Here is a 27659-nt window from a genome sequence, read left to right as displayed (position 1 = left end):
GTCATGCTTATAGACTTAGCAGACAGTCAGTAGAGATGCTGAAGCTGAAGCTCCAATACTTTGGCCACCTGATGTGAAGAGCTGACTCATTGGAAAAGTCCTTGATGCTGGGAAAGATTGAAGGCGGGAGGAGAAGGGGACGACAGAGGATGAGATGGTTGGATGGCATCACCGACTCAATGGGCATGAGTTTGAGCAAGCTCCGGGAGATGGTGATGGGCAGGGAAGCCTGGTGTGCTGCAGTCCATGGGGTCACAAAGGGTCGGGCGTGACTGAGCGACTGATCAACAGCAACAGTAGAGAGAGATGGAAATGACTGACGAGGCAAAGTTCCGTAGGGAGGAGCTCATACCCACTGCTTTGAAGCAGGGGTCCCCAACCCCTGGTACCAGTCTATGACATGTTACTGACCGGGCCACACAGCAGGAGGTGAGCCGTGGGTGAGCGAGTGAAGCTCCATCTGTATTTACAGCTGCTCCCCATTGCTCACATTATCTCCTGAGCTCCACTTCCTGTCAGATCAGCGGTGACATAATAAATGTAACGCACTTGAATCACCCCGAAACCACCAGCCCACCTTCTGTGGAAAAATTATCTTCCATGAAACCGGGCCCTGGTGTCAAAAAGCTTGAGAACTGCTGCTTTAAAGAAATCTGTTCCTTCTTCCTGTGCAGAACAAGTGGACTTCTACTGCCCAGAGCTTCCTGCACACCTCGGAAACCTCCTTGCCCCTCACCCGGAGATTCTGCCAGGCAGCACGGATCGAGGTTGAGAGTTCTCCTGGGACTTTCAGGTAAGGAGTAGTCACTGGCTGTGTGCCCCAAACAAGCTGCAAACCCTGTGTGGAAGACAAAAAGAGCCCCGAACTCTGTGACCTGCCCCGAGACTCACAGCCAGAGAGTGTTCCAAGCGAGATGGGGCATCTGGGGGATAAATTCGGTTCTGACTCTAAATTCTCATTTCAGTTTGTCACCACTTCAATATTTTCCAAAGTGTCTATAGAATAAACTTGTCTGGTTTCATTTGAAAAAAAATAATTGGGAGCACTGGCATCGAGAGGACTTAGAGCAGAAGCAATTACTGTTCACGGACACTGCTGTGGCTTATTTTCCCATCCCTGTGAAGGGTGTCACTGCATTTTTTTTTAAAGAGAATGTCTTCTCATACAGATGGCTAAAGGGCAACATGAAAAGATGCTCAGTGTTGCTAATTATTGGAGAAATGTAAATCAAAATGACAATGAGATATCACCTCACATTCATCAGAATGGCCATTAGAAAATCTACAAATAATAAATGCTGGACTGAGTGGGAAAAGAGAACTCTCCTAACTGTTGTGGGAATAGTGCAGTTCCCATGAGTTGGTGCAGCCATGATGGAAAATGGTATGGAGGTTCTTCAAAAAAAAAAAAAGAAAGTTGCCACATGAACCAGCAATCCCACTCCCGGGGATATATCTGGACAAAACTATGATACATGTACCCCTATGTTCATAGCAGTGCTATTCACTATAGCCAAGACATGAAACAACCCAAGTGTCCATCGACAGAGCAGTGAATAAAGAAGATGGAGTACTACTACACAATACTGATACTGCAGCAGAATACTACTCAGCCATAAAGAAGATTGAAATAATGCCAAGTGCAGCAACATCGATGGACCTAGTGATTGTCAGACTGGGTGAAGTGAGTCAGACAGAAAAAGACAAATACCATATGATATTGCTTATGTGTGGAATCTAAAAAATTGTACACATGAACTTATCTGTGAAACAGCAACGCAATCACAGACACAGTGAACAGACTTGTGCTTACTAAGGAGGAGAGGGGTGAGGGATGATGTATTGGGAGTTTGGGATTAGCAGATGTAAAATCTTATATACATGATGGATAAACAACAAAGTCCTACTGTATAGCACAGGGAATTATATTCAGTATCCTACAATAAACCATAATGGAAAAGAGTATGGAAATGAATGTATACTAAGTCAACTATACTCCAGTAAAAATTAGTTTTAAAAAATAACATATATATATATATATATATGACTGAATCACTTTGCTGTACCACAGAAAGTAGCATTGTAAATCCACTGGACTTCAATAAAATAATTTTTTTTGAAAAAGAGAATGTCTTCTCAGTTCATTATTTTCAATCCAAAATTAGTCCATCAGAGTGAGCCATAGCAAAGCGTTACAAGAATAGAGAACTGATTCATCCAAGAATTCAGCTGCCGAGAGATCTGTGCTGTCCCACCAGCACCAGTCAGCTTTATTTTTTCTGTTTTCTAAACAATATAATTTGATTACATTTCAAATACTGAGCTTCCTTATTCTATTTATTATGTAAATCACACATACAAATTCACATGGCTGAAGATACGAAGATTTTTGTGTACAGATCGCCAGTCCAAGTTCGATGCATGGAACAGGGCAGTCAAAGCCAGAGCACTGGGACAGCCCAAAGGGATGGGATGGGGAGCGGGGTGGGAAGGGGGTTCAGGATGGGGGACACATGTACACCCATGGCTGATTCATGTCAATGTATGGCAAAACCCACCACAATATTGTAAAGTAATTAGCCTCCAATTAAAATAATTAATTAAAAAGAACACAACAATGGGCTGACAGTGATCAGAGTGTGATACGGTGGCTTTGAGTTGATTTTCAGGTGACAGGAAGCTCTTGGCTGCGGTTTAGGTGCAGCATTTATCTGAGAAAGACTGAGTATTCTGAACTGAGAGCAGATTCTGGCCACAGTACAATACAACCAATCGACATTCTCATCTACAAGTAGCCACTGAGCACCCACTAATCCCCTAGTGCAGGAAATAGCAACCCACTCCAGCATTCTTGCCTGGGAAATCCCAAGGACAGAGGAGTCTGGCGGGCTACAGTCCATGGGGTCCAAAGAGTCAGGCATGACGGAGCATACACACAGGTAAGCCTCTTTGAATTCATTACTTAGCATATATTCTTGGGGCACCTACTACATGCCAGGCTCTTGATGGGCAACAAGACCAACACCATGTAATATAGTCTCTGCCCTCCACTGTGATTGAAATTCAAGGCAGTAAGAATGATTCAGGGGTAGGAGAGGCATCTAACCCAGTCTTGAGGGAGGGCCAGGCAGGGGCTTCAGGGAGATGTTTCTGGACAAAGTCACAACCCGGCTGAACCCTGAAGGATGGATGGGAGTGGTCAGGAAGAAAGGAAGTTGGGAGGAGCAGCAGGCGCAAAGGCCCAGAGAAGAGGGCAGGTGACTGGGAGAAGGACCGGTGGTTGAGAGGTCTAAGTGCCAGGGAGGATGGCAAACCGTGAAGCTAGAGAAGCAACAGGGACCAGGCCTTGGAGGGCTAAGAAGTGTCATTCGAAAGGCTATGAGACTCATGGAGGTTTTTAACTGGGAGCGGGTAATAACAGTTTCACCTTTTAGGAACATTAGTCTGACTGCTGAAGGGAGAATGAGTTTAAGGGAGAGACTAGCAGTGGGAAGACCATTTAGGAAGGGAGGACTTTTCTTCCCAGGCGCAGAGCCAGACTACACGTCTCAGCTTCTTGAACAGGAAGGCAGGGCATCACGCCTGGGTCATAGCCGACGGGCTGTGGGAAGAAGCGGGATGTGTCACTTCCCAGCTGGCACTTAAACATCCTCCTGTGGGACCCTGCACGCTCCCTGCCTCCATCCGCTAGCTTGGTAAATATGTATTTTGGATCCTAGAGTCAGAGCCTCTGATTCAGTAGGCTCTGCATTTACATTTTTAACAAGTTAACAGGTCGTGCTGACCCTGCAGGTCCAAGAAATACATTTTGGATCCTGAGGACCTAAGCAATGCAGAGCGATGATGTACAGGAGAGTGGTGTCCTAGGTTCCTGAGTGACTGTGTGGAGCAGTCTTTTGCCTCCTCGGAACTGCCTTGGAGTGTGAGGGGATGTAGGAGATACTCTTTTCTCATGTGAAGTTACTGAGATTTTGACGTTGTCTGTTTATGCAGTTAGCCTACTGGCCTGAGTCCAGAAGGCACTGGCAGAAGGGACACAGCAGACAAAGTAATAATGTGTATGGCTGCCAGCCCCGTGTCCATGTGGCAGAGAGACCGTTTCTGTCAGAACTGGATGAAGGGCGTGTGTGGTTTTGAGGCTGAGCTTTCCTTCGCTCCTTTGTGAGACTCAGCTCAGCCCTCACCCCTCCCTTTCACAGCGGAGTTAACTTGGATCACTCATTTGGCTTTTCCTCCACTAGACCACGAGCTCTTAAGACGACCAGGAGTTCTGCTTAATATCCTCACAGGATGTGAAGCTTCACATGAAAGAAGGTGCTCAAGAAATAATTAGTAGACATCTCGATGGTGCTCAGTGAATGTGGGAGGTCGGAGGTGGGCGCCATATTGTCTTCTCCCACAGTCCTTTGCATGAGCTTCGCCTTCCCAGTGACACTCATCACCGCCTCCCCAAGGAGGCGAGACATCGCTTCTACCAGCGTGGCTACTCAGAGAAACCCTGGCTAACTGCCCATCCTATTGTTAGGTAGTTAGAATAGGAAAAAGGAGTCCGAAATGGTGGTGGCTAAAAGACAAGGAAGGGAAAAGCCTGCGAAAGTAGAACAGAGGAAGGTCAAAGAAAGGTCTGAGGACTGGAGTGAGGACTTCAGGTAGAACAGTGCCCCTGACTAAGCCCAATTTGCATAGGGCAGGCCCAGGGGGAAGGAAAAAACATATAAAAAGAGGAGCCAAAGGGTTCTCTCTCTCTCTCTCCCACACGTGTGTACGCTCTTTCTCTCTCTCTCTCTCCACCCACCCACTCCTCCCCACGCTGGCATGCTCCTCCACTCTCTTCTCTTCTTCAAGGATGGATTCTCCTGCTATCTTCTAAATGAAATAGAGCTGTAACACTGATTCGTCTAAGAGCTATAACACGGTCTGTCCAAGACTCAACAGCTGTGATGCGCTGAGTGCTTTAATGTCCATCACTCCAAATCTTTGTTGTGACGAGACAAAGAACCGAGGAGCATACACTCGCCTGACACTATGTCCCTTTACTTTCCTCTTAATGCATTAATAAGTTATATTGAATATTTGTATATATGTTTATCATTAATGCAGCAGGATGATGGAGGCAACAATAGCAGCCACTGGTTTTCTAAGACAGGGAACACCTGTGTGTGTCTGAAGTCCAAAGGGAAGGAACTAGTAGGAAGAAAGGTATGCATGATGCTGGGAAATTGGAAATAATTGAAAAGACAAGGTGTTGTTTGACAAAATTAAAGGGAACGTGATCCAGATATAATGTTCATGTTAATTTTTGGAAAGAAGAAACAGTAGCTATTGTGCCAAGACAGAAGAGAACGAGGAGGAGGCATGTGTTGGATCCAAGATATTTTTGGTGGAGAAGACAGAAGGTTGGGGGACTTCCCCTTCAATGACCTTGACTTTCTCAACAAAGTGAAAGATAGAGCCATCTGTGAGGAGAAAGGATTTGGAGACAAAAAGAAAAAAAGAATGGGGAAAGTTTAGAACAACTACTATAAGGAGTGTCCTTGGGTAATCAAAAAATTGACTTATTCACATAAACTATTAAATGCAGCAATCAGTAATATTATTCTTTTGCCAAGAAAAAAAGACCCTGTAGTTTTATAGTACCAGAAGCCTTGGCATTGCTCTGCAATGAGCACCTGGATTGATGATCTCACCGTTGTATTCCTTCTCCCCATAAGAACTAATTACAAGCATTTAATTTTTCCATGTCTTATCTCTTCTGTATACTCTTCCTCATATGGCTTCCCTTAACCATCTCATAACATTAACTTTGAATAGTTTACCATCTCTGATTCATATTCTCTATCCTTCAAGTGAAATTAACTTGGTGAAGAGGCTGTATCACCTCTCTGGAGCTTCATGTTGGTTTGGCAAACATCTGTGGAGTACCTGGTGCCTGGAACTGTGGGCAGTGGCAGGGAAGTGAGTACAAATTAAATATTTGCCTATCCTGGGGGGTCTCACAGACTGTGGAAGACAAAGTCACAGATACATCATTTCAGCACCTGTGGCTATAGCTGTTTTGGAGGCACGGATCTTATGATCTTCAGCAACTATACAAATGACATTTATCAATTCTCCAAATATTTTGTGAGTGTCACGTGATGGGCACCTCTGGTAACAGAGTCAGGAAAATAGGTAAGGTCTCTGTTATCTTTTATTTTGAGGCAAATAAGACTGTGGTGTGACAGAGATAAGCAAAGGGGAGTTAGTTGCTTTGAGTGACTGGGGAAGGTCTCAGCAAGAGGGGAGCTTCAAAAATGAGACCTGAGTGAGGACTCACCCAAAGATGCAGGAACAGATGCTTCTCACCAAGAGCACATCCAGCAAAATGACCCAAAGGTTCATATATGCTTGGCCTGTTCCAGGAGCAGAGAGAAAGCCAATGTGGCTAGGCAGTAGTGAGAGCAGAGATGGGAAGGGGGTGCTGTTGGAGAGATTATCAGGGGTGGATATGCAGTACCTAAGCAGGACTATCTTGTTTTAGGAATCCCACTGGTTCTGCAGAGATCACATGGTGCCATGAAATATCCTTTACAACACCACCAAACAATGATTGCTACCTAAGTATGGTTCATTCAGGTTTTCAGTAATCATTTACTGTGCACCACCCAAACGTCAGGCACTGTTCTGGGTCCTGGGGGTTCAGTGGCTTGGTAGCCAAAAAAGTTTTTTTCTGCTTTGTAGCAGAAAAACTTCCTGCCATCATGGTGCTCATATCTGGGTGTGCATGGAGGTGAACATTTCAGGTAAAGAAGAAGTGAGTGCAAAGGCCTTGATGCAAGAGTATGCTTATAATGTTTGAAGAAAAACAAAGGCATGAGTGAAGGAAGAGAAATTGCCAGCAGAGGAGAAACCCCGGGGTGGTGAGGGGAGAGTGAGGAGGTGATGGAAGTCGATCGGGATCATGAGGGCCACTGTATGAGTGTTAGATTTTACCGGGAGTCACTGGGGGGTTTGGAGGAAAAGTGGGGCATTATATTCTTATTTTGTAAAAGGATCAGTTCAATGAGACAATGACTATAAGGAGATAGGCAATCAAATAGTTATAGTGATAAGGTGGGGAGCCTTGGGAAGGAAATGGAGAGATGGGAGATATCACCTCCTCTGGGTTTATTTTGAAGACAGGATAATAAGATTTGGTGATCAACTGGATAAGTAGGTTGATAAAAAGAGCAGAGTCAAGGATAACTTCAAAATTTTGTATCTAACGACCAGGAACAAACGTCATTTGCTCAGATGGGGAAGTCCCTAAGAACTGGAGATGAGGGAGCAGATATTGAAAGCTCAGTTTTGAAGAGGTTAAGCTGGAGCTGCCAATGACAAATCTAAGTGAAGAGGTTTATTAGATAAATCAACAGTTCATGGGAAATAGCAACAGATGGATAGAACAAGGGCCTTGAAAAACTAAGAAGGAAGAACCTATTTATGTTTAGACAACTGATTCTTTGTTTTTATTCGGCCATTTTGTCACAGTTTCTTATTGGTGATTTGACCAGTGAAATTAAGCAGACAATCCAACTGAAATAGCATGTGTTAAGTATACACCAAGCTGAAATACTGCAGCACTCTTCCAGAAGTAAAGTTCTGAGTAGCTTAAGTGCCCACACAAGATTTTACTATTTTTGTCATCTCTGTAGAAAATAAAAGTGGTGATCCTGGAGAACTGGGAGAGAGTCTGTATCCAATTGCTTATTACTGAACTAACAGATCTTGATTCAACTGTCCATGTTTTAAGTCACGTTATAGCTCTGTTCATCCACTTTAAGCAAAAAGAACTACCTGTTGAATGAGCTCATTTAGAGAATTGTCCTGCATGGAAAATAAATGTTGAATGCTCATTTTTCTGTACAAATTTCATAATTGGTTTTGTTGTTTTACAGTGAGTACTTTCACTGCAGATGGTGATTGCAGCTATGAAATTAAAAGACATTTACTCCTTGGCAGGAAAGTTATGACCAACCTAGATAGCATATTAAAAAGCAGAGACATTACATTGCCAACAAAGGTCTGTCTAGTCAAGGCTATGGTTTTTCCAGTGGTCATGTATGGATGTGAGAGTTGGATTGTGAAGAAAGCTGACTGCCGAAGAATTGATGCTTTTGAACTGTAGTGTTGGAGAAGACTCTTGAGAGTCCCTTGGACTGCAAGGAGATCCAACCAGTCCATCCTAAAGGAGATCAGTCCTGGGTGTTCATTGGAGGGATTGATGCTGAAGCTGAAACTCCAATACTTTGGCTACGTCATGTGAAGAGTTGACTCATTGGAAAAGACCCTGATGCTGGGAGGGATTGGGGGCAGGAGGAGAAGGGGATGACAGAGGATGAGATGGTTGGATGGCATCACTGACTCAATGGACATGGGTTTGAGTAAACTCTGGGAGTTGATGATGGACAGGGAGGCCTGGCATGATGCGATTCATGGGGTTGCAAAGCGTCAGACACGACTGAGTGACTGAACTGAACTGAGCTGAAGATCAATTTAGGCCATCTTTAAAATATATCTTCATTACCAAAGTAGCCTTTCTTATGAATCCTCCATAGTATTTAAATTTTTCATTTATAAAAGAGAGCAAAAAGTAAATAAAATGTTCATTTATATACATTTCTTGTTTTGAGTTTATTCTTAAATATATTTTATTATCATTATTCCTATTATATACTTCCTTCTTAGCTCAAAAGGCCCCAAAACATATAGATGTAAGTTTAAAAAAATCCCCTTTGAAAGACTGCAGAATTATTGCTTCCATATTAGAAATAGGAAACTGTGAAGAGTAAGTGATGCCTGGCAGCAAATAAATCAACGCCATTTGGATACAGTCCTCTTTTCCTGCTTTTCTTTGCCTGTCCACCTTTCTGTAGGACAAAGATGGGAACACAGGACTCACTTTAACGGGTTATCAGAATGTTCTAGCCCCAACAAAGACAGAACATGATCAAGTCAAGAACCTTGAAATGGTGACTATCGTTACTTTGGCAAGTAATAGTGGAGTCCTTATCTGGCCAAAGGGAGACCTTTTGCCCTAAGAAGGTCAAGTGTACTGAACACTACAGTAGATGTTTAGGCTAGTGAAAATGGCCAGGATCAAAAAATGGGCAGAAGTTCTATACAAACAAACACACAATAAACAGACCAATAGGCACATGAAAACATGCTCAACATTGCTAATTATCAGAGAAATGCAAGTCAAAACTACCATGAAGTATCACCTCACATAGGTGAGAATGGTCAACATCAAAAAGTCCACAAGTAATAAATATTGGAAAGAGTGTGGACAAAAAGGGAAACCTCCTACATTGTTGGTGGGAATGTAAACTGGTACAGTCATTATGCAAAACAGTAGGGAGGTTCCTTCAAAACCTAAAAACAGAAGTACCATATGATCCAGCAATCCCATTCCTGGGCATATATCTGTAGAAAACTCTAATTTGAAAAGATGTGTGCACCTCAATAGATATATGCACCCCAATGTTCATAGCAGCACTGTTTACAGTAGCCAAGTCATGGAAGCAACATAAATGTCCATCAGCAGAAAGGTGGATAAAAAGATGGAGCTATAGATATACACACACCACATACATACATACATACAGTGGAATACTATTAATCCATAAAGAGAATGAAATACTGTAATTTGTAGCAACATGGAAGGACCTAGAGATTATATCAATACTAACTGAAGTAAGTCAGGGAGAGAGAAATATCATGTATCACTAATATGTAGAATTCAAAAAATGATACAAATGACCTTATTTACAATACAGAAATAGACTCACAGCCAGAGAAAACAAATTCATGGTTACCAAATGGGAAGGGAGTCAGTGAGGGATAAATTAGGAGTTTGGGATTAACAGATACACAGATAAATAACAAGGACCTCCTGTATAGTACAGGGAACTATATTCAATATCTGTAATAACCTATAATGAAAAAGAATCTGAAAAAGAATGTTTATATATAAAATCTGAATCAATGTGCTCTATACCTGAAACTAACACAACACTGTAAATCAGCTACGCTTCAAGTAAAGAAAAAAAGCTATAACTGGAACCTCTATATAGTCTATTGGCATCCTGAACTTCGGTATAGCACTCCATGCTAACATGTATATCTCCCCCCGCAACACCCCCCCCCCCAAAAAAAAAAGGGAAAATGGCCAGCGATGGTAAAGGGATGCAGCCTGAGGATGTTTCATCTGCTATCCCATTATTTTTCTTGGCTACTATTGAACCCAGATGGTGATGAGAGTTTCTCCCAGCACAAGGCTCTGTGGAAGAACAGAAGGCTTGTTGCTTTGCAAATGAGGGAAGCGGGAAAATCTGACCTAGTTATCTGCAAACTCACACTGGACTCCTTTTTGTGAGATTATGACAACCTGTCTTACAACCTAGGAAGCATGTATTAGGTTCTTAGTACTAGCTTCTTCTTCTGCATAACAAGTTTTCATTTGTTGAGAATTTTTTTGGACTAGAAAGTATCAGATTCTAATAGTAGTAAACATCTGATTTCCATTTTATAGGTGAGCAACTGGGGCTGGAAGAAGTTAGGAAACTTGTTCAGGGTCATCCAGCTAAAAAGTGATGGAGCTGGAATTTGAATCCTATCTGTTTAAAGACAAGGCACATTGCTGACCTGCATAGTAGGCAAGCTCATATTTTAAAGCTCAATAGAGGCTGTAGAGAAACATTCGAGATAACCCAGAGACAAACATAGTACTTCCAACTTCAGTATCCTTGCCTGGGAAATCCCATGGACAGAGTCTATGGGGTTGCAAAAGAGTTGGACATGACTCAACAACAACAATTCTAGAGGAAACTCTTGATGTACAAAGTATTAGGCGGGAAAGGAATTGAGAACTTGAGTTGAGGGCCAGAAGTTAAGTGACACAGTTGAGGATGCAGAACCTGCTGATGGCAGGTATAGATCAGAAGAAACCTCAGAGCTCTTGTGTTTAATTCAGTGCTCTATTTACCTGTGGTCTATCTCAACAGGTATTTCTCTGAACATCTAAAGGCACCTACAGGCATGTGACACATAGACCAAAACCATCTGCTAAAACCTCTGGCCCTAAAAACATGCCATTGCTTATAGTTGTGTTCAGAAGAATCTGCAAAGGGGTGAATTGGAGTGTTATCCAGCAGATTCTTTGTAAATGTCACTTCCTCTAAATCTCTCCAGGGAGTGTACAAAATGTAAAAGATTATAAATGTCTCGATTCTGTGGTGGGCCATTTACTAACTAAATGCAAAAGATCTGGCCGTGGAGAATCAGTGCACCACCACCCAGGCAGGTAGTGCTGCTGTGAGCAAGGGAGGGGCTCGAGCATTCAACCTACGCAGGCGCTCAGCTGTAGTCAGCACTGACTGGGGAGATTCTCCCAAGCTACCCCTTGATATACACCACAGCATGGAATCCCAATTTCGTTTATGAATTTAGCTTTAATCTGTCACCTTTGTTCAATGTATGTGCAAGGTGAAACTTCAGACATTCTCAGCTGTCCTCTATTCCAGACCCACCGCTAAGAGATAGCCTTTACATGGGGTGGTCAGCCTCTTACCTCTAAACAGCATGGAACTCAGCTGCTGTTTCTACCTATCATTAGATGATAGCTGTTGACTCTTGCAGTGATCAGTGGTGATGTATCACTTATGGCACCCTCTCTTTTGCCCGAGTTTGATGGCTAAAATAACTGTCTAGCTTTTCCACTGCTTACTTTTGAATCTTTAACTAATGCACCTAAAATGTACAAACCCTTCCCTCCAGTTTTCCTTGCTCCCTTTATACTTTAGACCTCTGCCATACATGTTCTCTTACATGGTCAAGAATAATACTATATTCTGTACTATAATCACAATAAACTGAAATAATTGATTATAAATGTTAAAATTAAGAAATTACATTTTTATGAGAGAGGCTGAAAGCAGGTAATCTATTAAAAATAGTATTCTGATCATGCTTCATTCCTCTTCCCTTCACATCACATTTCTAACAGTCAATGACTATTTTAGCCACTAGAAAGTGGATGGGCCAATACCACCCTTGGAAGGAGGGAGAATACAGAGCAGGGTTTCCCAACCTTGAAGACACGCTGGAATCACATACAGAGCTTTAAAAAAGACATTGACCCAGACAGAGGAGGCATGTAGACAGGTTGAGGGGAAAGGGGGAAAACTGATGAGGGGCTTTTGTTCCACTTCTCGTTTGGGATGTAGAACATATGTCCTAGGAGGTCTCCACCGCCACCCTTCTGCAGAAGCTGAGAAAAGATGGTGCCTCTGTCTGATTAGGTTTAGCTCTCCAGAATCTCTTCACGCCTTGAAGTTCCCATATACTCTTCAGGTAGGGTGTCCAGAATACTGATGGAGCTGACTGTGAGCTTACCTGGGCAGTCACCACAGTGGGGAGCATGCCACCCTGAGCAGGACCGCCATGTGGAGATGAGCAATGTGGTACATCCTGGTACATTCACAAGGGGCACTGATGTCAGTCCTGCCCCCTGGAGTTGTGTGATGTGGAGCCTAGATCCTGTCACTGAAAAGTGCAAGGTGAACTACCAGGCATGGGAAAAGACTACAAGTCACACTGAAGGCCAGTTAAGGTCCGGGAATGGTGTTATGGAGAATCACCAAGCCTGGATTTGATTAGAGAGAACAGACCACAGAGTTTGGTGTTAGATAGTGGTAGTGTACCCTGGGAGCATTTGCAAGAAGCCAAGGGACAACAAACGGGAAGAGGACATGGAAGACTGAGAATATGCATGAAAGGGATCAAATTCCCCAAAGATACTTTAAATGGTTAGATCAAAGTTAACTTCCTTTTAAAACTGAATAGGATTCAAAGAAATGGAAAGATATCCCGTGCTCTTGGGTTGGAAGAATTAATATAGTTAAAGCTGCCATACTACTCAAAACAATCTACAGATTTAATATGATCCTTACCAAATTACTCATATTTTTCACAGGACTAGAACAAATAATCCTAAAATTTATATGGAACCATAGAAGACCCAGAATTGCCAAAGAAATCCTGAGGAAAAGGAATAAAGCAAGAGGCATAACCCTCCCAGACTTCAGACAATACTGCAAAGTAACAGTAATCAAAACAGCTGATATTGGCACAAAAACAGACACATGGATAAATGGAACAGAACAGACAGCCCATAAATAAACCCATATGCTATGGTCAATTAATTCTCAACAAAGGAGACAAGAATACACAATGGAGAAATGAAACAGTCTCTTCAGCAAGTGGTGTTGGGAAAGTTGGACAGCTGCATATAAATTAATGAAGTTAGAACTGGAACACATCCGCACACCATACACAAAAATAAACCCAAAATGGTTTAAAGACTTAAATGTAGACATGACATCATAAAACTGGAAGAGAACATAGACAAAACATTATCTGATATAAACTGTACCAATGTTTTCTTGGGTCAGTCTCTCAAGACAATAGAAGTAAAAGGAAAAATGAAAAAATGGAACCTAATCAAACTTACCAACTTTTGTACAGCAAAGGAAATCATAAACAAAATGAAAAGATATACTATATACTGAGATAAAATATTTACAAATGGTGTGACTGACAGGTGCTTAATTTCCAAAATATATAACTCAATGAACAAAATAACAAATGACTCACTTGAAAAATAGGCAGAATACCTAAACAGACATTTCTATAAAGAAGACCTACAGATGGCCAACAGGCACATGAAAAGATGTCCAATATTGCTAATTATTAGAGAACTGCAAATCCAAACTACAATGAAGTACCACCTCATACCTTTCAGAATGGCCATCATTAAAAAATCTATAAGTAATAAATGCTGGAGAGGGTTCAGAGAAAAGGGAGCCTTCCTACATTGTTGGTAAGAATGTAAATCAGGGCAGCCACTATGAAGACCAGTATGGAGTTTCCTCAGAAAAACAAAAAGAGATTTGCCATATGATCCAGGAATTGCACTCCTGGGATATACAAAACTTTAATTCAAATAGACACATGCACCCCTACGTTCAGAGCAGCACTAGTCACAATAACCAAGACACAGGAACAACCTAAATGTCCACTGACAAATGAATGGATACAGAAGATGTGGTAGGTATATCCAAAGGAATACTACTCAGCCATAAAAAAGAATGAAATAATGCCATTTGCAGCAACATGATGGACATAGAGATCATCACACTAAATCAGAAAGAGGAGAACAAATACCAGAATTTGTCTCTCTCCTTCTCAAATAAATGATACCACTTATATGTGGAATATAAAATATGACACAAATGAACATATCTACAAAAGAGAAACAGATAAACCGAGATAGAGAACAGACCTGTGGTTGCCAAGCAGGGGTGGGTGGGAGAGATGGATTCGGAATTTGGGATTAGCAGATGCAAACTATTACAAAGAGAATGAATAAACAATAGGTCCTACTATATAGCATAGGGAACTATATTCAATATCCTGTGATAAATCATCAAGGAAAAGAATATGAAAAAAAATACATATATACATATAACTGAATCATTTTGCTGTATAGTAGAAATTATCACATTGTAAATCAAATACACCGGAATAAAATAAAAATTTTAATTTTCTTTCTTTGTTACACAGTGGGGTGGAGTTTTAAGGATTAGTGTATTTACCAGTATTATCCAGTTTACAGATAGATTATCATAGCTTTCATTTGCATTTCTGAATCAGCAAGTGTAAACTGTTGATCATTTTATAGAAATGACGCATATAATTTCCAGGTAGATCAAGAGGAGCACTGGAGTCATGGATCTTCTCAACAGAATCAATGTCATAGCACCACGGTCACTCAATAGGGAATGTTCACGGCCTCAAAGTCAAATTGATTAAAATGGTACCACATTTAGTCTGCATCATATTAGAGCCAAAATAAGCAAATAATAGCCATGAATAGTCTTCAGAGGAATGATCAGGGATGAATTTTACTACTGTTGTCCATGTGAAAACCATTAATAACATTGTGTTCCCTATTTGATTCAACTTGACAATACAGGGGAAAACCCATATTGCTAAAATTTAAATTATGCATTAAAAAAAAGTCCATATAGGACTTTGCTGGTGGCACAGTGGATAAGAATCTGCCTGCCAATGCAGGGGACACAGGTTCAACCCCTGGTCCAGGAAGACATCACAAGCTGTCGAACAACTAAGCCTGTGTGCTGCAACTACTGAGCCTGAATGCTGCAACTACTGAGCCTGAATGCTGCAACTACTGAGCCCATGCACCTGGAAGCTGTGCTCCACAAGAGAAGCCACCGCAATGAGGAGCCCACGACAAACAGCAGCCCCTGCTTGCTGCAACTAGAGAAAGCCCATGCAAAGCAACAAAGACCCAGTGCAGAAAAAGAAAAAAAAAAGTCCATATAAGTGCATTCAATTAAAAATGTATCACCTATGATACGGAAGTGAAGTCTTTATACTCCCTTTTCATTTCCTATTCTCTGGATATTATTATACTTTAGACATAACCAGAAATGCATGTGTTTCTCCAAAGGTGCAAAGATGATAAAGCATGTAGGTGATACAAAGTATCTGGCATAGTTTGCTCCCAAGAGCATTTCCATAGGCTCCACTATTTCTCTTGCACACTCTAAGTGTGATCTCTGGTGACCTGAGAATGTGAATACTTTTCCAGATCACTGATGGTCAAAGGTCACTTGGCTGCTAAGAGCATGGGATGTTGACAGCCTGTTCCAGAATGAGGTGCCAAGACTGGGACAACTTATCCAGTATTTCTGATGTTCTGGTCCTCAAAAGGCAGGGATCACTGGCATCAAAACACTGGAATGTAAGTAAAGTGCTTCATAATTATAGGGGCAGGAAACTGGGCAGTTGTTCCCACAGACATTCTAGATCCATTTCAGGACAGAACGTGCAGAGGAGAGACTTAACTCAGCAAAACTAACAACTACTTTGGGAACTTGGGGGTCAGAGAAGAGGGAACACAAGCTCCCCACATTCTGTGTGGTGTGTGAGGAAAGTGGTGGGGGGGTGGTGGAGAGAAGGATGTAAAGGGAGGGGCTGCTTTAGTGCTCTTGTGACCTTCAGTTCTTAGAGTTCATGCAGGGTAAGCTTGGCACGCCGGGCTCCCCCAGGGTGTTTCTGGGAGGAATTCTCTGCAGAGCCTGGGTCTTGTCACAGGCATATTCAGAGTGTTGAGTAAATGTGCTGGTGTGACTACAGTTAGGGTTGACCTCAAAGTCCTCTGTAATAGCACAGAACTCTCCAAGGCGACTGTTTTGAAAGACATTTCAGTTATTTTGGATGCTGAAATCTTGGTTCATCCATTTTATAATCAACTAGGAGAAAAATGGGTTTTTGAGAATTAGCTGCACGTTCACATTGTATGCCTAAGTAGGGTCATTTATTGGGTAGAGCAATTTCTTTAGTCCTGAAGTTTCTAGAACTCTGTGCCAGCCACAAGAATGCTCCCTGCAGATGTCCAGTTACAGGGAGTGGAGAGACTGACCATTGACTGGGCCCCAGGTCCTGGGCTCTGGAATCCATCCCTGCATTTGTTCTGGGGCCATGCTTCCTGCAGGCTCTGTGCTCCCAGCCAACTACCGAGGGGAACGAAGGCAGTTCTGTTCTTGGCTGAATTTGCCTCGAGGACTCCCAGATGCTTTGCCAAAGCTTTGTGCCACTGCATACCTCCCAACTTCCCTTCCCTGTCTCCTTCTCCCAGGGATCACACTGACAGGTGGTCTCAGCCTTCACTGACAGAAGGCTCTCCCAGCCTTCGCCAGCCCCCTCCTCCTTTGCTCTCACACAGGCCACAGGCATCGCCCTTAAGAAATCCTATTTTAGCATCTGTTCCTAGGAAAACCTAGACTCATGCTCTCTACCCTAGAACAACTTATACTGCTCAGAATCACTGGAATCTGCTGGATTTCAACCTATGGTTCAACTCTGGACAGTTAGGACTTTGTATCTACATCAGAGACAGCAGGTAGAAGCCAGTTTCAGCCAAACGTATGGCTAACTGGGTCATTCTAGGTGAGTGGTTACTGTTTTGGCCTCGCCAACTCTGACTGCATGTAGAGGGTACCATTTCATCTCATTGGTAAATGCTGGCAGAAGCTTCAGCAGGCGGGTGTCACATCCTGAGTGCTGGGTCTCAGCCCCCCCACACCCCTACCCACCCCCCACTCAAGAGGGAACAGACTGCCAGAATCTGGATTCAGGCACACTTCAGATCCCCAGGTCACAGCACTTCCAATGACGCCAAACATTTCTGCTCTGCCCACACGGCCCCAGCGCAGGTCCAGCCAAACCATCTTGTTTCCCATTCAGGGAAAGATACTCCAAGTGCCAAGTCTAATGGGTTCAGTTTGTTCAGGGAAACTCGTGAAGTGTTTGAAATACATTTCTGCCATTTGAAAAGGACTGGCTTAGTTTTGAAGAGAGAAAAATGACATTTGGAGAGAAAGGTCTGGCTGTGATAAGACCCTATACAACTATGTGTTGAGAAGGTACAGTTTCCAGTCTCCGGGTTCGCAAGCCTCTGTTCCCTCATCAGACTGTTCTTATTCCAGTTGCAGACTTACCAGAATCCAAGGCATGACGAAGATGGATTCACAGGGGTTGAAATGTGATTGGGAGAGAGTGATGGTCAGGGGCTGCTAGTCTCTCCTCACATAAGGTGGAGGGGGTGGTAAGTGTCTCAACATGATTCTCATACCCCACACTTTTAAAAACCCCAAGGACCAAAACCCAGCATCTGCGCACCGGGTGATATGGAGTGAGCTGCCCACGAGGGCTTTCAGAAACCTCCCGGGGGTTGCACACACACTTTAAAGAGGCTGAAGCCCAAAACAGTTTGCTAAATTAAGGTTCTGATATCATAGCGCTATTTTCCCCATTTTCTAGAACTGCTTTTATTGTTACAATATGGCTGGTACAAAATACAAATTCACGAGGGAAAATAAGATAAAATGGTAGGAAGACAAAGGACCATTCTTTTATGTTCTGACCGCTGGTCATGGCGGCTCTGATCACTGGCATATGCTGAGATAAGAAGTGAGTACCAGTGGGTACAGAGTTGCCAGCACAAAATGTCACAAGATGCTGGTCCCATAGGAGCCCTTCAGAGGAAGGAGTTTGAAGGTCAGCTCTCTGCAGGGAGGCTGCCTGGTGACCCACAGGCATCGAGACCTACAAGCTCATCTGGTTCTCTTTCTTGTCTTTTTCTAAGGCGAGATTTTCATAATGATTAATCATCTTAATAAAGATGCCAGTGATAATGTAGCTTATATTAAGCGAGGACCTCAACCCTGGCAACTTAAAATCAAGTACAGCAGAGGGAAAAATGGGACTTCTGCCATTATAAGATTGAACCCACCAGGAATGACCTAGAAGGATTAAAAAGAGCTACTAGTGTGTCCCTCCGTAATTCCTTACAGTTACTGATTTGCCGGAATCCAGATTTCTGTTTGTCCTCAATTCAGCACTTCTGAGAGTGTAGCTCCTTGGGGTTTCTGAGTTTCTCTATAGGATGGATGTTGGAGGGAATGATACAGAGTGAGGTGGGGGATGTTGTTCCTGTCTCCTGCTTGATAACATGTTTGAGCTCAATAGTAACAACTGGAAGAAGTTACAGGAAAGATAAAGCCTCAGAACATGGATCACAAATAAGGAAATGGAATTCACAATATTTTCTAAGTCTTTACATCTCTAGCCGAGGGATCGTAATTTCCATGCTCCTGTGTTTCTATACAATACATTTTCCCATGTTTCTATACAAGTGTACACCATGACTCTGACGGTCATGTTACTTACCTGCAGAGTTTATTATTTGGCCGAGTAAAGATAACGTCTCAGGGAGCACACAGATTCACCCCCAGTGAATGCTTTGCTCCTTACTTCTGCAGGCCCATCTTTGCCAGACCCTGGAGGTGTTTGCACGGCCCTGTCGTGTCTGCTTAGGGACAGAAGCAGCTGTGACAGATGTATTCTCATGACATAGCACCTCTGCCAGAAGCCAAGGGCTGCGGGGAGTTTTTCTTGATCGGCTGCATCCCTTTCATTAGGTCTCTTACTATCAAAGGCGTTGGCAGCTAAAGGAACACTACTGAACTTCTAATAGGGGGCGCATTGGGAGGATGAAAGGAGCTGGGTGTCTCTCAGGGTGCCCCCGTGGTTCCATATCATGCTTGTAGCAACCACGGGAGTAGATTAGCCGAGTCATTACAGGGAGGATGGCAGGATTTGACCCCTGTTTCTGTAGTTTTCAGTTTTTTCACTGCTCATCACAAAAATATGAGCCTTTTCCTTGGCTTGGAGTATGGGCTTTTGTTCAGAACAATGATAATAATAATAATAATAACATTAAGCATTGATGGTGTGTCTGGCACTACCGCTAAAACTTTATACATATGAAATCCTATGATCTTTGTAAAACTATCTTCTGAGGTGGGTGCTATTTTTAGCCCCATTCCCAGATGGAGAAAGCAAGTCCAGGGTAGATAACTTGTTCCTGGCTCATTAGAGAACAGCCTGCCTACAAGCTTAGGGAGTCAGGCTGCAGAATCAGGCTGGGATCTTTCATCACCCAGGGAGAGATATTCATACAGAGTTGCCAGGGCTTGAAGCAATTTCTTTAAAAAAATAAATCTCTAGGCTTTGATTTGACAAATGAAGGTCGGGACCACTGTGTGCAATTCTATACTCATGTTTTGAGAGAGAAGATTGGAAAATCTAGCTTGCTTAGAGGGACACAGCCAAGATGATGAAGGGTTTGGAAAGCTCATAAGACAAGGGGTATCTGGAGTAAATACGAAACGAATCGGGTGACTAACAATAGACATAGGTCAGGGAGTCTGCAAACTGCCTTCAAATCCTCAAGGTGCTCTTGCCATATAGGCCAGACTCACTGTAGTTCCCCGTGCAGGACAGATCTGGGAGGAGTGAGCAGAGGCCACAGAAAAGTCAAGTTCATTTATGAGCACCCGGAGTCAGCTGAGGATGGAAGGACCACTATTAAGGGCATGAGCTCCCATCAGACGCGTCCTGTAGCAGAGGTTACAGCATCTTTTGGGAAGGAAGAGGGTCTCTGTGCCTCAGGGCAGGAGGTTAAACTGGGTGGCCTCCAGGATCAATTCCAGCTGCAAGACTGACAGGAGGATGACTTCACCATCTCAGAAAGGAGTTGAGGTGAAATGCAGCAGACACCTTCTTGAGTATCATCTCTATCAGCCACAACCTCCTGGAGCAGTGTTGGGGCCCAGGATAAGCCAACCCCAAATATGCCTCAAAAATACACTGATTGTTTTGATTTGAAGTTACTAAGAAATGGCCAGTGCAAGAGGGTCACTATGACCCTCCTCTCTCTCTCCTTGAAAGGAGGAGATAAATCTCTCATATGAAAGGTATATTCCCTGCATCTTGCCAGACATAGGGGATTTCAGGCTGAGAAGCCTGTGTAAACAAATACTGTTACTTTTTTAATATCCCAAGGCCAACATTTGCTTAAATTCTCTACTAATTAAGCATCCAATCCTAAATTTCTTTGTCCTGTCAATTTCTCTCAACTGTGTTGTTTCTTTGTTTAAAAAATACATAAAAGCTGCCTGCTTGGGCCATATCTTAGGTACTTTCTATGAGGTCTCCAAGCACACAAATTAAGATTTGTCTCTCTTTTTCCCAATTACTGTGCCCAGTGTCAATTTTATTATTAGTCTAGCCACAAGAATGTAAAATGGAAGAGAGAAGGGATTTTCTTCTCCCCAACAGCAGCTTGGAATGGAAGTAAGGCTGGGCCACAACTTAGGCAACACACATTAGGTCTTGGCTCTTCTGCCCACATGTGTTACCCTCAGAGGCACTGACTCTGCACACCCTTAATTTCTATAATTTCAAGATGGAGGAAAATGAATATCATCATTTTTGGAAATTTCAGAAATAGAGATGCTGGCCCCCAAATTTTCTGAATAAGCATCAGTTTTTTGGAAAATGGGATGGACCAAGGTTATCCCACCCCCAGCACTCTGGCTAATGACAAGGCTGTTGTCTAAGTGGCTACAGAAGAGCATTTCTGCATATTTGCTGGACATCAAGTTTGCTGGCCATCCTTGTACATCTCTGTATCTTGCTATAAAATGAAGGTCTCGCCAGTAATTTCTTTTCCTTTCTCTTGTTCTTACTTATTTTGTACCCATACAATCCGTTTCATGATCCACAACTGTCCCCCTGGTTGGGATAGTCTAGTTTCTTGGACCTATTGTATTCTAGGCAATTAATAAAATACTGTAAGTTTTCTTCTATGCAAAACTAACCTTTATGAGAAGCATCTATAAAAGACCAAGTTCCTATTTGTCCTACCTTCAGAAAACTCTTGTGAAAAGTCTTGCTTACTGATTTTTTTTAAGTCCATTAAATGTTAGGTCCTATTTTGGAGACAACAGTAAGATCATTTAAGTGATCTTAAGTGTTTGCAAGCCTTACTCCACAGTATAACACTGCTCAGAACACACCTTTCTGTGTTTGCAAAGAAATTTCCCCCTAATTCCTGATGGTCCTGTCCTCCACAGGTGAACCATATACATAAAATCTCCCTTATAAGCACCTGGACCTAACTATGCATCGCTACTTAAAAAAACAAAACAAAAAACTAATTAGTTCACTTGAGACTAAAAAATAAGTCATTCTAATCAAATGTTGGCATTAGTTCCTTCTATGTGAAAAATATGCTAATGGATTTGTAAAGAATGATTCCCTTTTTCCCAAATCTTGGTAATGAGAAACTGATATGAGACCACGGTTAATCATCCTAGCACCCAGCACCTGAGACTTGGAGATCCCACACGAGTGCTTGGGGAACATGGATATCTCAGAATTCAAGGAGGGGCCGTTCCCCTCTCCTAACAGCCCAGGAAAAATCTGTGCTTCACACACTTAGCTTAAGTGCTACTTCACTTCACTGCAATAAAAATCGAGTTTCATTTGGTCTCAAAAACTTGCTTTCTCCCAAGTATGAGGGAAAAGGGTTTGGGCTGGGGGTCAACTGTGGCCGTACATGTGACTGTTTAGAAATAGAGGGGTTCAGCATCACTCTGAGAAATGAAAAATTTCCTGCTGTATCAGTAAACAAGGATGTCACAATCATCAGCGATTCTAGCACTTCGCTGTGAGTTCCTGAGCCTGAAGGGCACTCAGGAAGGAGAAGAATACCTGCCATCCAACAGCCATCTGGCTGAAGCCACTCCATGGTGAGCCCAAGGGAGCTCAGGATGTGGGAAAAACATAGGATGCTGGCCCAGAACAGCGGAGATGCATATGAAAGGAGTGGGTTCAGGGAGCCCAGATTCTTGCATCTTTCCATACATAGAAGAGTGTGAAATTCCTTAACTTGGGATACCTGATTTTTCTTTAATTAGCAATAATTTTTTGATGTTCAGACTACCTGCCCTTTGTAGCAAAACTTCGGCATACCTGTCTCCTCCCCGAGCCTCCTTAGAGCAGTTCTCTCAGGGTTACTTGAGATGTTGTCTCCTGGGCTTGACATCCTAAAAATGCCCACCAAATGAAACATAACTCTTAACTCTTAGGCTGTAAATATTTTTTTTTAAGTCGACAACTCAAAGGCGGGGTGCAAATAGGGATTGTGGTTAATTAACTTAGCCTTCATAGCAAATGCTTAGAACTACAAAGGTTTACCAGCCAATTTTCAACCACCAAAGGATAAAGCACTGAATGAAAAGGCTAAGAAATTTAGCAAACAAACTGTTAGCCATTTGGGAGTAACTTAAGGGCTACCCCAAAGCACTCCTTGATTGAAATCCATTAAAAGGAACCAAACACTGACCTTGAGAAGATAGCTTAGATATCCCACCTATCCAATAATGGTCCACAATAGAGCTCCAAAGCCCTGGGGCCCTCATGAATATTCTGGGAACTAAATGTGCCAAAAGAAGGAGAGATAGGGAGGAGGAGAGAGGTCTTTGCTTCTAAATAATAGCGGCTCTCCTGTGGTTATGCCTAGCCTTCTAGGATTCCTTTTCAAGCTCTTTATTGAAATTGCTCAGGTCTTTAACTGATCTCCCGTGAGGCCTCAAAAGCCTTAAGCTAATTACATTTGGCTGAGATATGCTTGATGAGATGGGAAAAATATAAAGCTATTGAAAGGGTGAAAAAAAAATCTCTAACCATCTGCTGGTGGTGTTGCTAACAGAACAATAGGTGAAAAGAAACAGGGCCGCTAGCCAGAGTGGAAAGTTACAGGATTTCTTTAATTACTGGGTCAATGAGGCTATTACTGCTTGGAATTTGGGGAAGGCAGAGAAAACAGGCTTAGAGGACTAAGCAACTAGGCAGTGCTTAGTGAATAAACAAAGCCAAACAGCAACACCAAAAAAAGGATGAATTTTCTGAGGGAGAAAGGGGAATTAGGTCAGTTTGGTTTAGCAAAGCACTTCTAGCTAGAAATCACAGGTACTTTGTGGAAAGGACAGAAAGAGATGCTCCTGAAGGGGAAATCGGTTTCAGCCCAACTTCTGTACTTCTTTCCAGGTTATCTGTGATCCTCAGAGGCAGTTTCTGACTCAGCCATGGCAAAGTGCATTCTCTTGATGCTCTGAGCCAGATAGTTGCTTCTGTTATACTTGGCAATCCAGGTGAGCAGCCTGTGTTGAGCTTTCAAATCAATGCCCCAGGTGTTGATTCAATATGGCAACAGCTTCTGTGCATTGCTCTAAAAGCCCTGTTCAGTATTTTTCTCCCTTAATTTTTTTTAAAATAACTAATCCCCTCAAATTCAGTTGAGAAAATGCTGGATCTTGGAAGACAAACTGACTTAAATCAGAAAGGGGACTGCTAAATCAAAGTTTATTTTTCTTTGTGTGTACAGTAATGCCTGAAGTTGAATAGCAATTTCTGCCCCAAACCCTATTTTTGTTCTTTTCTTCTTCAGACTTTACAGAGGGAATGCATTTTCTGTTATGTTATTTTGTCTTGATTCTGCCTCTGAAGGTGGGTGAAACTACTAAACTAATAGCAAAATGCTTTTATTTTCTTCATCATTTTCTTTTCATCAGAACCAGGAAAGGATGACCCTTTAGTAGGGAACCTATTTTTCAGATGCACACAATTCAAATGTATTCTCAGGATGCTCTTGGAGTGCCCCCACCTGCTGCCTGATAGAGTCCTCCCCTGCACCTTGCTAACCTAGGCGCGCAGTCTCTATGTTCCCTCTTCCTCTTTGCCTCCTAGACCTGCCCCGTGAGAGGGATGTTTTGTCAGTGATCAGAAGGAGGGCACAAGTGGGAAGAAAGGAGCTGATCTCAGACCAACAGGGGTTTGACTTGAGAAGAGGCCTCGTCCGTCCAGGCTCCCAGCTGCAGGTCTGGGGGTCCAGGATGATATGCAGAGACCCTCTCCTCCCTCAGTGCCTGATGCGAGATAGCTGGTGTAGGTAATGGGCAGGAGCTTCGCCAGTGGGTCTCAAAATACAGTCCCTGGACCAACAGCAGCAACATCAGCTGGAGACTTGTTAAAAATGCAAACTCTTGCCTGCTTGTCATCACAGACCCTCTGAATCCAAACTTGAGGTATAGGGTCCCGCAATCCATTGTTTCACAGAGCATTCAGGTGAGCTGGATCTACTGAAGAGTATATTTTCTATCTGTCCATCTATATCTGTCTCTACCTACCCATTCATCCATCCATCCTATCATGCTTCATTCTATCCATCCTATTCTATCCATTCTATCCTTCATCCATCACCCTTCATCCTTCATCCATCCACCCTATTATCTACTGTCTCTACCTACCCATTCATCCATCCATCCTATCATGCTTCATTCTATCCATCCTATTCTATCCATTCTATCCTTCATCCATCACCCTTCATCCTTCATCCATCCACCCTATTATCTACTGTCTCTACCTACCCATTCATCCATCCATGCTATCATCCTTCATCCATCCATCCTATCATCTACTGTCATGTTTAAATGCCCTGCCCTCCAATAAAAAATAAGGCAGAGGGAAAGGTTTAATGGACTTATCAAAAATAATTGTCTAAATTTGGATAGGAAATACTGAGGTAGTGGTTGTTAGGGAAATAAAATAGAACAAGTCTTATTCAGGCTTCAGAGGCAAAAGAGCATAGCAGGCCTCTGACCTTGCTTCTGACCTACCTGGACTCTGCCCTGACCACTGCTGAGGGAGTCAGCCACACACGCCCTGAGGGTCAGGTTCACTTCAGTCCAGTCGCTCGTCGTGTCCGACTCTTTGTGACCCCATGGACGGCAGCATGCCAGGCCTCCCTGTCCATCACCAACTCCCAGAGCTTACTCAAACTCATGTCCATTGAGTCAGTGATGCCATCCAGCCATCTCATCCTCGGTCATCCCCTTCTCCTCCTACCCCCGATCCCTCCCAGCATCAGGGTCTTTTCCAATGAGTCAACCCTTTGCATGACGTGGCCAAAGTATTGGAGTTTCAGCTTCAGCATTAGTCCTTCCAATGAACACCCAGGACTGATCTCCTTTAGGATGGACTGGTTGGATCTCTGTGCAGTCCAAGGGACTCTCAAGAGTCTTCTCCAACACCACAGTTCAAAAGCATCAATTCTTCAGTGCTCAGCTTTCTTTATAGTCCAACTCTCACATCCATACATGACTACTGGAAAAACCATAGCCTTGACTAGACAGACCTTCGTTGGCAAAGTAATGTCTCTGTGTTTTAATATGCTGTCTAGGTTGGTCATAACTTTTCTTTCAAGGAGCAAGCGTCTTTTAATTTCATGGCTGCAATCACCATCTGCAGTGATTTTGGAGCCCCCCAAAATAAAGTCTGTCACTGTTTCCACTCTTTCCCCATCTATTTGCCATGAAGTGGTGGGACCAGATGCCATGATCTTAGGTTTCTGAATGTTGAGCTTTAAGCCAACTTCTTCACTCTGCTCTTTCACTTTCATCAAGAGGCTCTTTAGTTCTTTGCTTTCTGTCATAAGTGTGGTGTTATCTGCATATCTGAGGTTATTGATATTTCTCCTGGCAATCTTGATTCCAGCTTGTGCTTCATCCAGCCTGGCATTTCTCATGATGTACTCTGCATATAAGTTAAATAAACAGGGTGACAATATACAACCTTGACGTACTCCTTTCCCAATTTGGAACCAGTCTGTTGTTCCATCTCCAGTTCTGACTGTTGCTTCTTGAGCTGCACACAGATTCCTCAGGAGGCAGGTCAGGTGGTCTGGTATTCCCATCTCTTTAACAATTTTCTTCAGTTTGTTGTGATCCACACAGTCAAAGGCTTTGGCATAGTCAATAAAGCAGAAGTAGATGTCTTTCTGCAACTCTCTTGCTTTTTCGATGATCCAACGGATGTTGGAAATTTGATCTCTGGTTTCTCTGCCTTTTCTAAAACCAGCTTGAACATCTGGAAGTTCATAGATCATGTATTGTTGAAGCCTGGCCTGGAGAATTTTGAGCATTACAATGCTAGCATGTAAGATGAGTGCAATTGTGTGGTTGTTTGAACATTCCTTGGCATTCCCTTTTTTGGGATTGTAATGAAAACAGATGTTTTCCAGTCCTGTGGCCACTGCTGAGTTTCCCAAATTGCTGGCATATTGAGTGCAGCACTTTCACAGCATCATCTTTTAGGATTTGAAATAGCTCAACTGGAATTCCATCATCTCCACTAGCTGTGTTTGTAGTGATGCTTCCTAAGACCCATTTAACTTCACTTTCCAGGATGTCTGGCTTTAGGTGAGTGATCACACCATCGTGATTATCTGGGTTGTGAAGATCTTTTTTGTATAGTCTTCTGTGTATTCTTGCCACCTCTTCTTAATATCTTCTGCTTCTGTTAGGTCCATACCATTTCTGTCCTTTATTGTGCCCATCTTTGTACGCAAAGTTCCCTTAGTATCTCTAATTTTCTTGAAGAGCTCTCTAGTCTTTCCCATTCTGTTGATTTCCTCTATTTTCTTGCACTGATCACTGAGGACAGCTTTCTTATCTCTCCTTGCTATTCTTTGGAACTCTGCATTCAAATGGGACTATCTTTCCTTTTCTCCTTTGCCTTTTGCATCTTTTCTTTTCTCAGCTCTTTGTAAGGCCTCCTCAGACACCATTTTGCCTTTTTGCATTTCTTTTTCTTGGGGATGGTCTTGATCCCTGTCTCCTGTACAATGTCATGAACCTCTGTCCATAGTTCTTCAGGCACTCTATCAGTTCTAATCCCTTGAGTCTATTTGTCACTTCCACTGTATAATCATAAGGGGTTTGATTTAGGTCATACCTGAATGGTCTGGTCGTTTTCCCTATTTTCTTCAATTTAAGTCTGAATTTGGCAACAAGGAGTTCATCTGAGCCACAGTCAGCTCCCTGTCTTGTTTTTGCTGACTGTATAGATCTTTTACATCCTTGGCTGCCCATCAAAACAAGACCCAGTTTCCCCCTCAGTCAGTCTCTTCAGTCAAGAAGCTTCCATAAACCTCTTATCCTTCTCCAGCAGAAAGCAGACAGAATGAAAGCCACAATCACAGAAAACTAACCAATCTGATTACATGGGCCACAGCCTTGTCTCAGTCAATGAAACTATGAGCCATGCCGTGTGGGGCCACCCTAGACGTATGGGTCATGGCA

The 27659-nt window shown here is 42.8% G+C and overlaps 1 protein-coding gene and 1 long non-coding RNA gene across 5 annotated transcripts in view; one reads left to right on the top strand and one right to left on the bottom strand.

Annotated features, from left to right (window-relative positions):
* Positions 1–27659, bottom strand: part of MACROD2 (mono-ADP ribosylhydrolase 2) — a 2147232-nt gene that overhangs the window by 45429 nt on the left and 2074144 nt on the right. The window lies entirely within an intron of this gene.
* Positions 1–27659, top strand: part of LOC122681041 — a 127433-nt gene that overhangs the window by 33609 nt on the left and 66165 nt on the right. Inside the window, exons 2-3 of the long non-coding RNA XR_006336877.1 lie at positions 675–793; positions 15698–15850. This is a non-coding gene — a long non-coding RNA (uncharacterized LOC122681041). The remainder of the gene's footprint in view (positions 1–674; positions 794–15697; positions 15851–27659) is intronic.

Source organism: Cervus elaphus, chromosome 23 (assembly GCF_910594005.1).
Source record: "Cervus elaphus chromosome 23, mCerEla1.1, whole genome shotgun sequence".
Classification (NCBI taxonomy): domain Eukaryota; kingdom Metazoa; phylum Chordata; class Mammalia; order Artiodactyla; family Cervidae; genus Cervus; species Cervus elaphus.
The sequence above is the reverse complement of the archived record's forward strand: the minus strand, read 5'-3'. Positions and strand labels throughout refer to the sequence as shown.